This window comes from Papio anubis, chromosome 2 (assembly GCF_008728515.1).
Source record: "Papio anubis isolate 15944 chromosome 2, Panubis1.0, whole genome shotgun sequence".
Classification (NCBI taxonomy): Eukaryota; Metazoa; Chordata; class Mammalia; order Primates; family Cercopithecidae; genus Papio; species Papio anubis.
In genome coordinates, this window is record NC_044977.1 from 175,409,840 (window position 1) to 175,424,010 (window position 14,171).

The 14,171-nt window shown below is 36.5% G+C and overlaps 1 protein-coding gene across 9 annotated transcripts in view; it reads left to right on the forward strand.

Annotated features, from left to right (window-relative positions):
• The window catches only part of RBMS3 (RNA binding motif single stranded interacting protein 3), a 1,467,317-nt gene that overhangs the window by 804,955 nt on the left and 648,191 nt on the right, over nt 1-14,171 (forward strand). The window lies entirely within an intron of this gene.

A 14,171-nucleotide genomic window follows, 5' to 3' on the forward strand; every position in this document is an offset into this window, starting at 1 on the left:
TCAATATCAAGATTATTCAATAGTACCTATTTATATATGTGGAAATTATTGCATAAAATTTCAATTTTCACATAGATTTTAGAAGAGGCCTTGGCTGCACCAAATGGAAATTTTATAAGTGGAACAATATTTGTGGGGAAGACTTCAGAGAGCAATAACACATAAATTTAACATTAAGTTGTGCCTTTTAAAAGTAATGGCATCAAAGCAAATCAGGAGATATATATATATATATGTTTTTCAAAATTTGTTTAGATATTACCATTCGATTTAAGAAATTCAGTGGAAAAAACATTTTCCATCTTCACAATGTTAGCATGGATTATTTTCTCTCTTCTATCAAAGAATTAAAGGAAAATAATGCAACATTACTTTCTTACAATAGTGATCGACATCTGGATCTTCTAGGCTAAAATTTGAAAAAAATATTATTTAAACTACAGTAAACATGAAACAAAAATACAATATTCTTTGTGTTAAATCTCTATGTATTGTTTTCCTCCAGCCCATGCTCTTAGAAAAGATCACCTTTGTTCTCTTAGGTATCTCTGTTAGTCCTTAATTTCTCCTGTGCATGCAATGTCCATTGCCCTGGCCGCCTTCAAAACATTCTCCTTCACTTCTGCTGTTAGGTACATGCAACTGTCTACTGTATTTCCTCTGTTCCTGAATGGAAAAAGAAATTACCTTAATTTAGCTGCCGATTTTTCTTTCTAGTTCCCTATATTTTATTTTGAAACTTCTTGAACCCAACATTTTCATCGACTTTTTTACAGTTTTTGCACACTGCCTCCTTAACATTTGTGAGCTGCAACAGGTTCTCACCAGTTTACTGAGGACTCTCTGGGAACCTCATATTTGACTTAAGTGATTTTACTCATTTGCTCTTTTTATTTTCATTGAAGGAAAAAAGTCACATAGTATAATTTTAGCAGAGAGGATATGAAGTAAGAGTTGAACCAACTGTAAGCTTTAAAAATATTCCACACTGTAGTATGCATATAAATTTGAGACAGATAAAGAAATCCTTCTTTGTAAAAATATAACTGAAGTCAGGTTTATTTTTTTCATATAAAGTGACTAAAATAATTTGTGGAATTTGAATTGCAAATAGGATATATAATAATATAAAAATATGTTTACTTTGTTAAGTGATAGTTGTATTATCATTGCCATGCAGACATTACCCAAACACATAGATCTAGATTGATCAATTTGAGAACTATAACATGAACTTAGAATCCTAATGAACAATGTCTCCAAATTTGTGTTTCTGAATCCTTTTTTTTTTTCCCCCAAGACCAGGTCTTGCTCTGTTGCCTAGGCTAGAGCACAGTTGGTATATCAAAGTTAACTGCAGCCTCAAATTCCTGGGCTCAATCTTTCCACCTCAGCTCTTGAGTAGCTGGTACTATAGCCATGAGCCACCAGGCTGAGCTAATTTAAATTTTTTTTTGTAAAGACATTGTCTCACCATGTTACCAAGGCTGATTTCAAACTCCTAGATCAAGTGATCTGCCCACCTCTGCCTCTCAAAGTACTTCTATTATAGGCATGAGCCACCACACCTGGCAGTATCCAACTGTTTTAAGAACTACAGGGAATGTGGTATCTCTGGGGCCAAGAGTTCCCTGTACACCTTGAAGAGCGAATCAACTACTTTAACACAAATAAAATTAATCTTCCTGCATCATTTTATTCATCTTTCTATAGCAGGGCTGTGTCACTTTTTGATGACTTTTTTGCCATTTTAAAAAAATCTATAGCTCGACATGAAAATGAAAGTCAGTCTCTAATAGAAAAGCCTTTTGGTCCTTGATCAAGTAATCAAAACAATTCTAAAGGCTGATCAGCAACCTAGATGTCTAATAATGGGGAAAATACTATATAGAACACAAAATGATATTTGGTAACACATGAAAGAACTAAAAAGGAAAAAGGCTACAAATTTGTATATAACATCTGGTGAAAATTGTGTAAACATTACTTCTGAGTTGAATATGCAGTATTTATAGGGAGATTTGAATGTGCTTAAAATTTTGATATGTTTTTCCATTTTATGAAAAAACTGGGCAATGTGAATTAAAGAAAAATTAATATTCATTTCATCAATTGTAATAGAAAAATGATTTTACCTAATTCAAATAATGTGTAAGCATTCAGTTATTTTACATCTGTATGAATATTATATCTCTGCTAAAACATATATTCAAAAATGTTTTTAATAACCTGGAAAACAATTGGGATATATTAAGAAAGCAACATACAATGTGAGTGTCTATGTGTGTGAGTGAGAGAGAGATTGAGACAAGAAATAACATTTAATATGATATTGAAAGGAAATGTGCCAATATAAAAGCACTGGTATAATCACAGATATTTTTAATACTAATATGATGTTGAAAGGAAACGTGCCAATATAAAAACATTGGTATATTGGTATAATCACAGATTTTTTTTTTCTTTTTTTTTTTTTTTTGAGACGGAGTCTCACTCTGTTGCCCAGGCTGGAGTGCAGTGGCCGGATCTCAGCTCACTGCAAGCTCCGCCTCCCGGGTTCCCACCATTCTCCTGCCTCAGCCTCCCGAGTAGCTGGGACTACAGGCGCCCGCCACCTCGCCCGGCTAATTTTTTGTGTTTTTTAGTAGAGACGGGGTTTCACCGGGTTAGCCAGGATGGTCTCGATCTCCTGACATCGTGATCCGCCCGTCTCGGCCGCCCAAAGTGCTGGGATTACAGGCTTGAGCCACCGCGCCCGGCCATCACAGATATTTTTAATACAACTGTCCATATTCCAAATCAGCTGTTAATGTATATTTATATTTATAATCAGAAACCACAATAAATAGTATATTATTTACAAACAAAGCATAATACTCAAAGAATGTACTATTTTTTAAATAATGTTTGTACGTGTAGGAATATAATTGCCTTTTGTTTATTTTTGACTTTTTGTAGTTTCTATTTTTTCCTATAAAGAACATGTATCACTCTTAGAAGAAAATATAAACTTGATTTTTTAAAAGAGGCAAATAATATTCCCCTATGCTTAATCAAATATTTTGATGAAGTTACAAAAATAAGACAGTAATGCACTTTTCCCTACAACTCGATTATTACTAATCAGGAAGGACAATAGTATATTTTATTTTATTATGCTTTCTTCCTCTGTGCTAAGCCAATAGATAAAAACAAAATTAAGAAGGATATGTTCAAATATCCATAAGAAAAAAAGATCAAGATTTTAACTTGGATAGAAATAAGTGAAACATTGCTACATCTTTCTTTTACACATATAGACCAGTTTGAACACAGAACTCACTGAAACTATAATTAGCTCTTCAAATCCTGTATCAGTAGTCAGATAATTGTAAAATGTCTCCTTGAATATAGATTTGGAATACTTATGTGGCCATCAATTTAGTTGACTTTCTATCAAAATAGAGAAGTTTTATCCTGAAATAGCTAACCAATAGAAGTTAGAAGAGGGTCTGACATTCCATTATTTGGTGAAAAGACCATCAAGGTCTGTGAAGTAAAGCTGATGCAGCTCTGTGAACTAGCAAATCCTATTAGTACTTAGCCTGATCACCTGGGAAGATGAAATTGTCCTTACTGAGATGTGGAAGGCCGAAAGTGAAACAGGTTGATCTATATTTATTGGAGTATTGCTGGGTAGAAAGTTTGTCATCACATTATCCCAAGTGCCTAGTATCTAGGTATCTAGTGGCACATAATAAGTATTCAGTAAATATTTGTTGTATGAATTCCGGAATTCTAAAAGGCTTCAATCTGAGCTATTTTTCACATCACTACCGAAAAGTGGGAGTTCACGAGGAGCTGTTAAAAAAAAAAAAAAAGTCTTCACTTTAAATAGAATGAAGAAAAATGATTTTTTTAGTCTGTGACAGTCTCAATTTGTATTAGTCTTTTTAAAAAATCTCACAAATATTTATAGAGAAAAAGGAATGCTTATATACTGTTGCTGGGAATGTAAATTAGTTCAATCATTGTGGAAAACAGTGTGGTGATTCCTCAAATACCTGAAAACAGAAATACCATTCGACCCAGCAATCCTATTACTGAGTATATACCCAAAGGAATATAAATCTGTCTACATACACGCATATGTTCATTGCAACACTATTCACAATAGCAAAGACATAGAATCAACCTAAATGTCCATCAGTGGTAGACTGGATAAAGAATATGTGGTACATATACATCATGGAATACTGTACAGGCATAAAAAAAAAAAAAAACAAGATCATGTCCTTTGCAGGAACATGGATAGAGCTGAAGCCATTATCCTCAGCAAACTAATCTAGGGACAACAAGGGAAATACCATATGTTCTCACTTATAACAGGGAGCTGAATGATGATATATAGACACGTAGAGGGGAACAGCATGCACTGGGGCCTGCTTGAGAGTGGAGGGTTAGAGGAGGGAGAGGATCAGGAAAAATAACTAATGGGTACTAGACTTAACACCTGGGTGATGAAATAATCTTGCAACCAACCCCCATGACACAAGTTTACCTATATAATGAATCTGCACATGTATGCCTGAAAGAAAATAAATTTTAAAAATCTTGCAAATGTTTATATTAGGTTGGTGCAAAAGTTTTGCCATTACTTTCAATGACAAAAAAACGCATTTACTTTTGCACCAACCTAATAGTCATTTAAAAGAAACTTCTTAAGCCAGGGTCCCCAACTCAGATCCTCAGATCATCAATCCTTAACACACACACACACACACATACTTTGAGTGAGAGTGAGGAGGGGAGAGGGAACAATGAAGAAAAAGTTCTGCTAATTAAGGGAACCGCTGAAGTTTCCTTTCAGCTAGTCTTGGTGATGGTTGAAATAACATCAAGGAAAAAGGGAATATAGGAAGCACAGGTGGGAAAATGATTCGGAGTCTAGAGCTAAGGGACAAAGAAGAGACAGAAAATATGGGGAACTAATGTGGAATAGATTATTGATCCTAGAAATGAATGTAGCTAAAATTCTTTCCAGTAAAGAGGTCCCAATTTGGTGATAGGACTTTTAAAGGCAGCCATTCTTATCACACTCTCCAGTTCTACCCCGATTTACAGTGATAAGTATCCTAGGAAAGAAGCAGCTTTGTCTGAAACTTCAATTCCAAACCTCCAAGACTTTGGCTTAATTAATCCGAAGATACAATGCAGGCACCAGTTTTTCTTTCAGATATTATTTTTAAGTTTAAAGTATGTCTTTCTAATAAATAGCCCAAAGAAATGACTTTGTGGTTTTCCTTACATACATTCAGGGATGATGGACAGCCCGGCCTCATGACAGGTGTTCTGGGAGGTCTTTTTAATTGACTTGTCTATAGATGTAAAGAATTTGAACAACCAAGTTGTCTGGTATTTTCTCTATCACTTTCCTGAGGGACTTTTCTCAAGAGAACAAGTGAACTATGTTATTATGTCATTTATTGGTTTTAATTGGACTTCGTTGAACCTATGAAGCTGTGTGAAATATAGTCATAATATCTTGCGTCTCATGTCTGAAAATTAATTTCTATATTTTAGTTATTTTTAGGCTCAACTATGCACAACCTTTAGATTTAGTACTTGGCTTTTAAGGCATAGTTAGACCAGACCCTTTCTATTGGTTAATTGTGGTATAAACTGGGTTCTTCCACTTGTGAGACTCTTAGATTCCAAGTGTCTAATAAATCACCAGAGGAGGAATAATTAAAAGCTTCTTTCAGTTCTAGTATTAAATCAACAAGATTGCCTGGACCCTGCTTCTAGATGTGCTGCAATTTATACTATTAGTGTGGATTGTTTTGGTTTTCTAAAAATAATAAATGACCCAGTGAGTAGCATTTGGCCAGAGGCATACAAGAAACAATCTATAGTATATAGATTTGTTCAATGGCATTTAAAAGACCTTGATTAGAATTCAGTCTGGGCTGGAGTGATGAGAAGGCTGTTTACTGATGGCTGTTTGAAGTCTCCCTACATGGCAGAGGCTAGAGGGATTCACAAATAGTAACATTTCTTAACTCCGATGGCTGGATCCAGCTGTCTGGAAGAGCTGACATTTTAAAAGAGAGGTATAAAAATGTCTGAATATCATGATTGCTGATGCCATTTTCATGATTTTATTTTTAAGCGATCTTTGTTTGCTCAGTGCTCCAGCAATGAGCTGGGTCAGAATTCCCAAAACCCTGTGTTAAAAATTCCTTGTGAAAATTCAGTGGTTTTGTTCATGGAGTGGGAAGTATCTTCTCTGACAAAGCTGTTCACTCATACCTGTCGTTTCTGCCACCCAACCTGAGAATCATTTCAACATACTTAATGTTTTAAGATTGGTAGGTTTTATTTGGATGACTGAGAATCGTTTCAACATACTTAATGTTTTAAGATTGGTAGGTTTTATTTGGATAGAGGAGAGGCAGGGAGAAAGCAGGTATAAGTCAATAAGTTTGAATAGTTCGTCTTTGAAACAGAAACAGACATTCGATTGGTTTTGTCAGTGAGCCTGGGAAATTTCTGATGTTGAAAAAGCAAAAACATGTACTTGATGGTCCAGACAAGTTTATGCACCAGAATGGGATTTAAATATCTAGCTGTAAAATTGCGTTGGAAACACACAGACACACACATGCTTTACTGAGTGAGAAAACGTGGTCACTGCTTGCAAGGAATTAAGGAACGCCATGCACTAATAATAACCATATTAAAACACGATAGTGATAGTTTGTTGTTTATATAAGCATGTGTGTGAATATGTATGAGTGTACATGAGAACATGTATGTGACTATGTTTGGGTGTTATTTTAAAGGAAGGTAGGAGATGGCACAAGTAACATAAGTAAGTTTGTTTTATTGGTTCCAAGGAAGGCTTTACATTTGATCTAAATTTCTCAAGAAAGATCCATAGTAAAGATAGATATGATACTCTGGAGGAGAAAGGAATTAAAACCAGCAAACCTGACTAACCCAGAGCTTGGAGAACTAGGCTAGGTTTCAATCAGTTTCATTTACAAAAAGTTTTTTTTTAAATTATTTTTCCATATCCTCGTCACCTTTAAAAGATTCCTCTATTCATTTATTTCTTCATTTATTAATCATTCGAACATTTTTAAGCAACAAGCATGTATCAACATTCTGTTTGATGGGAGAGATTCAAAGATGACTGTTCTAGATCACAGGACAATAAGCAAAGCCAAAAGGCACCCGGTAAGTAGGGAGAAAGGAAGACACGACAGAAGTGCACATAAGCTTCCAATGATTGCCGTTAGAATGCAAGTTCAAATGCGTGAAACAGTTAAGTAAGAAACTCCGTCCCTACTAAAATACAAAAAAAAAAAAAAAAAAAAAAAAAAAAAAGAAAAAAAGAGGGGACCAGTAGTCCCAAGAACTCAAGTAATTTAAAAAATAACTTTAATAATTCTGAGTTCTATTTGTTCATAATGAGATAAGCTACAGTGTCATTAGTTTCCCCTTCTGATAAACAGGATGTTTCCTAGTAAATAATAAAACAGAAATATTTCAGAAATTTAGGTTGGGAACTATTGGAAAAAAAAAAATGACTTTGTTGGGAGGCAAAGTCCCAATGTTTCTTTGAGCCAATAAGCAAACAAATAATTCAACTTGATTTTTTAAATTGCACTGTTTTTATGTATTGGATTTTTGTTCCCCTCTCTCAATTTTACTGTTGTTCCTCTAATAATAAATGTCTCAGGGAGACAAAGCACATCTCTCTTGTGTGATGGGAAAAGGGAAACCACTAATTGAAATATCTGCTCTGCTTAAAATTACCGTTGCATAAAATGGAAAAAGGACAAACAGATTTGTCTTCAAGTTTACTCATCTATAAAATGGGAATGATAATAGAACCTGCCTAATAGCTTTATTGTGATGTTTTCAGTGAGAACAAACAAACAAACAAAAATACACCTTGAAAACATTAGAGTGGTGCCTAGAATATAATAAGTGCTCGTGTATGTTCTCTCTATTTTATGCTTACATATTAGTAAACCTAAATATAAATTTTTAAAACTAGTAGGAAAAATTCTACGATGGGGCACACATAACTTTCTCCGGGTTTTTAATACCACAAAGCAGGTGCTTGAAATTACTTTTTGAATTATTGTGTGATGTTTCTCATATTCGAGTTACTGTCTGGAGGCCACATGCATGGGGCGGTGATGTCGTGGTCTCTTTCTGTGTTAGTCTTGAATTCCTTCTGTCCATTTGCTTCCAGAACCCACTGATCATGGGCAATCCAGTGAATTCTCAGCACTGTTACTCTGGGTAGAAGCAGCTTCTGAAACTGAGAAAAAAGAAAAAAAAAAGATACTATTCGATCATGCCAAGGATAATCCTCCCCCTAAAAGAAATTTTGGCTTCCCAATAATACCAGCTGGGTGTTCTCCCTAACCTCCTGGATGCACATATGTAACAAATAATTGTGATTCAGCAAAAGAAAGTAAATGGAAATGGAACAAATTGAAACGATTAACCAAAAGATGCAGAAGGGAAACAAGAGTCAGACTTGACCCCTAGACCTTGTGGGAAGGAAACCCTTGGTGTTGGTTTAAAAAATGGTAATGATCAGTTTCTGTTTCCAGACTGTTATCAGTGGTTAAGGTCCTTATGATTTGTGCTAGAGACTGAGAAAGAATGCTAACATATGAAACCAAGCAAAGAAGTGGCAAGTAATTGAGCCTTCAGGGATCCCTTTGGAAAGCGTCTTGTCATTTAGAAGGATGCATTTTTCATATTCATCTAGCTGGTTTCTGAGTGCCTGTTTGCAGGAAATGAAATTCTAGGCTTTGCTGTTTGAAAAGGGTTAGATAGTGGTGGGTAGTGTTCTCAGAAGTAATCAAAGCTTTTTTAGTATTAAAGATGACTGTGGAATGTTTAGAGCTAGAGGCACAATGATGCAAATCGAATGGCTTATTAGTACCCTGCCTAGTAAATGTGGAAGCCTTAAAATTTCTGCTGGTGGATGGGTGGTCAGCATTAGAGCACTAGACACAAGGCACTGGGGCAAAGAAACCCAGAAGGCTATGCACTTTTGCTGGGAAAGAGAGTTTACTGTGAGGGCTGAGTGGGACAGCAATGGGCTTGCAGAGAAGGGGAAATGTATCAGCCTGGGGACTATAACCATTTGACTTTTCTCCATCTTCATGTAACAACCAATCCAAAATGGCAGAGATCAGCAAGAAGAAGATACTAACATTGTGAAGATGGATCATTCACGACCTAGATAAATAGCCTTTTAGAAAATGTGAGTTGGTTTTATAAGGAGAATGTATCAGTAAAGTTGTAGAAGGTACGGGTATGCTACAGATAGCTCAGACCAACTTGTGAGACATGAGTTTTTGATTTTCCAGGAATTTTTACAAGCTGATTTTGAAATAGAACCAATATGAAAAGTTACATCATAGAAACTTACACAGATAGTATGTAACGTAGTGATGGCTTGAAAGCAATTTGCATTTAGTAGAAACTGTACTTTGGGCACCCATACAAACATTCTGTTTTTCACTTTCAGTACAGTAGTCAATCAATTACCTAAGATATTCAAGACTTTATTATCAGATAGGCTTTCTGTCGGATGATTTTGCCCAACTGTAGTCTAATGTAAGTGTTCTGAGCATGTTTAAGTTTGGCTAGACTAAGCTATGATGTTTGGTAGACTAGATGTATGAAATGCATTTTGAACTTGTGATATTTTCTTATTTAAAATGGATTCATTGGGATGTAACCCAGTAATAACTTGAGGAGCAACTGTGTTTGAATAAATTACAGTATATAGAAAAGGCAATACTCAAAACTCATCATGTTATAATAACTCTACTATGTTTTACCATTATCTATGCTTCTGCAACTATTTACATATATTGTGTCTGTATGATGACAATACTATATAATGAGGTGCTACTGCACATTTCTTTCCAAACCTGCATTCTATGATGTGATGTTGGTGGCTTGAAATTGGCTTTCCGCTACAGTAACCAAAACAGCATGGTACTAATAGAGGAACAGAAACATAGACCAATGGCACAGAATAGAGAACTCAGAAGTAAGTCTGCACACCTACAACCATCTGATCTTTGACAAACCTGACAAAAACAAGCAATAGGGACAGGATTTCTCATTTAATAAAGGGTGCTGGGAAAACTGGCTGGTTATATATAGAAAATTGAAACTGGACCCTTTCTTTATACCATATAGAAGATCAACTCAAGACAGATTAAAGACTTAAATATAAAACTCAAAACTGTAAAAATCCTAGAAGAAAATCTAGGCAATACCATTCAGGACATAGGCACAGGCAAATATTTCATGATGAAGACACCAAAAGCAATTGCAACAAAAGCAAAAATTGACAAATGGGATCCAATTAAACTAAAGAGATTCTGCACAGAAAAAGAAACTATCATCAGAGTGCAACCTACAGATTGGGAGAAAATTTTTGCAATCTATCCATCTGACAAAGCTCTATTATCCAGCATCTACAAGGAACTTAAACAAATTTCCAAGAAGAAAAAAAAAATAACCCCATTAAAAAGTGAACAAATGACATGAACAGACACTTCTCAAAAGAAGACATACATGCAACCAACAAACATATGAAAAAAAAGCTCAGTATCACTGATCATTAGAGAAATGCAAATCAAAACCAGTGTGATACCATCTCACACCAACCAGAATGGTTATTATTAAAAAGTCAGTAAAACAACAGAGTTGTGAAAAAGGAACACACTTTTACATGTTGGTAAAAGTGTAAATTAGTTCAACCATTGTGGAAGACAGTGTGGGAATTCCTCAAAGACCTAGAGAGAGAAATACCATTTGACCTAGCAATCCCATTGCATATATATCCAAAGGAATCGAAATCATTCTATTATAAAGAAAAATGCAAGTGCATGTTCATTGTAGCACTATTCACAGTAGCAAAGACATGGAATCAACCTAAATGCCCATCAATGATGTATTAATAAGGAAAATGTGGTACATATACAATATTGAATACTATGAAAAAGAAGGAGATCATGTCCTTTGCAGGGACATGAATGGAACTAGAGGCCATTATCCCTAGCAAACTAATGCAGAAACAGAAAACCAAATACCATGTGTTCTCACTCATAAGTGGGAGCTGCATGATGAGAACACATGAACACACGACGGGGGAACAACACACACTGGGTCTTGTCAGAGGGTGGGCAGGGGGAGGAGGGAGAGCATCAGAAAGAATAGCTAACGGATAGTGGCCTTAATACCTAAGTGATGGGATAATTTGTGCAGCAAACCACTATGGAGCACGTTTAATGATGTAACAAACCTGCATATCCTGTGCATATATCCCTCAACTTAAAAGTTGGAAATAAAAAAAATAAAATAAATTGGATTTCCATTTACCACTTTGATTGCCCTTACCCCTATCCATATGTAAAGCAGCAGCAGGGTGGTGATTCTGAATGTTTCACGGGAGCAGTTAAAAAGACACAATGTGGGCCTGGTGCAATGGTTCACGCCTGTAATCCCAGCATTTTGGGAGGCTGAGGCAAGTGGATCACCTGAGATCAGGAGTTCAAGACCAGCCTGACCAACATGGTGAAACTTCGCCTCTACTACAAAATACACACACAAAAAATGACCGAGCACAGTGGCTCACGCCTGTAATCCCAGTACTTTGGGAGGCCGAGGTGGGCGAATCAAGAGGTCAGGAGATCGAGACCATCCTGGGTAATATGGTGAAACCTTGTCTCTACTGAAAATACAGAAAATTAGCCAGGCATGGTGGTGGGTACCTGTAGACCCAGCTACTCAGGAGGCTGAGGCAGGAGAATCGTTGAAGCCGGGAGGCGGAGGTTGCAGTGAGCCGAGATCGCGCCACTGCAGTCCATCCTGGTGACAGAGTGAGACTCCATCTCAAACAACAACAACAACAACAACAACAACACACACAGAGAAAAATTAGCCAAATGTGGTGGCGGATGCCTGTAATCCCAGCTACTCAGGAGGCTGAGGCAGGAAAATCACTTGAGCCCGGGAGGCGGAGGTTGCAGTGAGCCAAGATCATGCCATTGCACTCTAGCCTGGGTGACAAGAGCAAAACTCCGTCTCAGGAAAAAAGCAAAACCAAACAAACAAAAAATACGTAATGCTGTTTGCTAAAGTCGGCCTCTTTATGGGTCTTTTGTTGACTTCATCCTTGGTGGCGCAACTTCTTAGAAGTTCCTGCTATAGCAGCAGAGCCTCTACCAAAGCAGGGGGACTTCGGGGAACCACTGGTTGTGGGATGTGCTGGGCATGAACATGAGCATGAACAGAGGAAAAGTGTCTGATTTAACTGTTCTCGGGTGAGGCCTGCACGTTGGGATATTTAGAGGCTCCCAATGATACTAATAAGCCAAGGTTGAAAACCACATCTAGGCCGAACTGTGATTAATTTTTGCCTTCCACCTCTTTATTGATGTCCTCTTCCCCTTATGACCCTGCTGCCTACATGACTCAGTGGCGTCCACTTTCTCAGTGAATCTTCCTTTACCTCCATGTTGGCTGCCAACTTCAAGACTGCATGCCCCTCTGAGCAACTTGTCTCTAAAGAGAGGTATTCCTTTCCATGAGTTCCATTAAAAGTCCAAAGGAGAAGTTAATTGGCCTGACTTTGGACCATATGTGCCCACCTCTCAACTAATCACTGTAGCCGGGACAGTCATCCCTTTGCCCAGCCATGTTCCTATATCAGAGAAGCACTGCCGTGACAGATATTGGGCTAACTGGGTTTGGTGCTTACTATTGTTAATGCATATGTTAAGGGTTTCATTCTAATCATCTGCAAAAAAGTGGTTGTTGCCTTTAAAATGTTACCAAAACTAATCTTTTAGCAAGAATCTTACCAGAGTAAAATAGCTCTTGCTACCTGTATTTTTAATCAGCCTGTGTATAGAGCAGCCCCAGTTCCTCTTATTGAGCATTGATTGCTAGGGAAAGCAAAAAGTTATAGTGGAAAAACTACTGAGGTCTCCTCTCTAATTTGCCCGTGTCTGCCTCTAACTAGCTCTGAGGTCTTGGACAAGTCCTTTAACAGTTCTCTATCAGCTGCTTAGACTGTGAAATAGAGGTAAAAATACTTGTCTATTTTATAGAGGTATTGTGAGGATTAAATGAGATAGTGTTGATGAAGTAATTTTGAAAAGTGCATCAACGTGCAGCCATAAAGTTTTATTCGTATTTACTGGCTAGCCAAATGGTATTAGCTGCTATAAGTAAAGGTAAACATCCAAATGCATATGTTCAGATGATTTTTTTTAATATACATTTTCTCCCGATACATATTTTTCTAGTTGCAGATCTGATTGGGTTGTATATTCTGTCTTTGCTAAAACAGAATTGTATTGAAAATCTTAAAATGATTTTTTCCAGTAATCATTCCTAATCATTGTGATGTCAAAATTAAAACAAAAAAATATGTAAAACCAAACTGCATTCATATGGGAATATACTCAATTTAGTTTCCAAATAAGCTCAGTGGTATTTGGGATACTATCTCTCATTTGATTTCTATAACCTTTGAAACAAGTTTGCTGACTTAACTTTCTCAGCCTCCAGAGCATTATCTCTATCTTATCTGCAGAGAGATTTTCCTTTGAGGTCAATCTCAAACTTACAGCCTTCTTTGGATCTTCCATGGTAAAACTCCTTTTGCCATTCTCTGTGCTTTCTTCTTGAGTTTCCTGAGCACCAAACACACACATATATATGTACATACAGGAATGCAGGGACATAGGTCCTTGCATGTAGTGCAAGTTACATTTTATAAAGGTAATTTGTTAAATGGTATTTCTCTAATTCTTAAAAGCAATGACTCAATGTATTATTCTAACCTCTTGTACCTAAGAGGTTATATACCTGTAATCCAGTAAATCTTGAATGCATGATAGAATTAGAGAATTTTCTAAGTTGATAAGAAGTTAGAGTAACAAGAAAAAATGGGTCTTTTATTTTAGATGAATAGAGAAATTTGCCTCTGTATTAGTCCGTTTTCACGCTACTGATAAAGACATACCTAAGACTGGACAATTTACGGAAGGAGTTTTATTGGACTTACAGTTCCATGTGGCTGGGGAGGCATCATAATGATGGCAGAAGGTGAAAGGCACATCTCACAT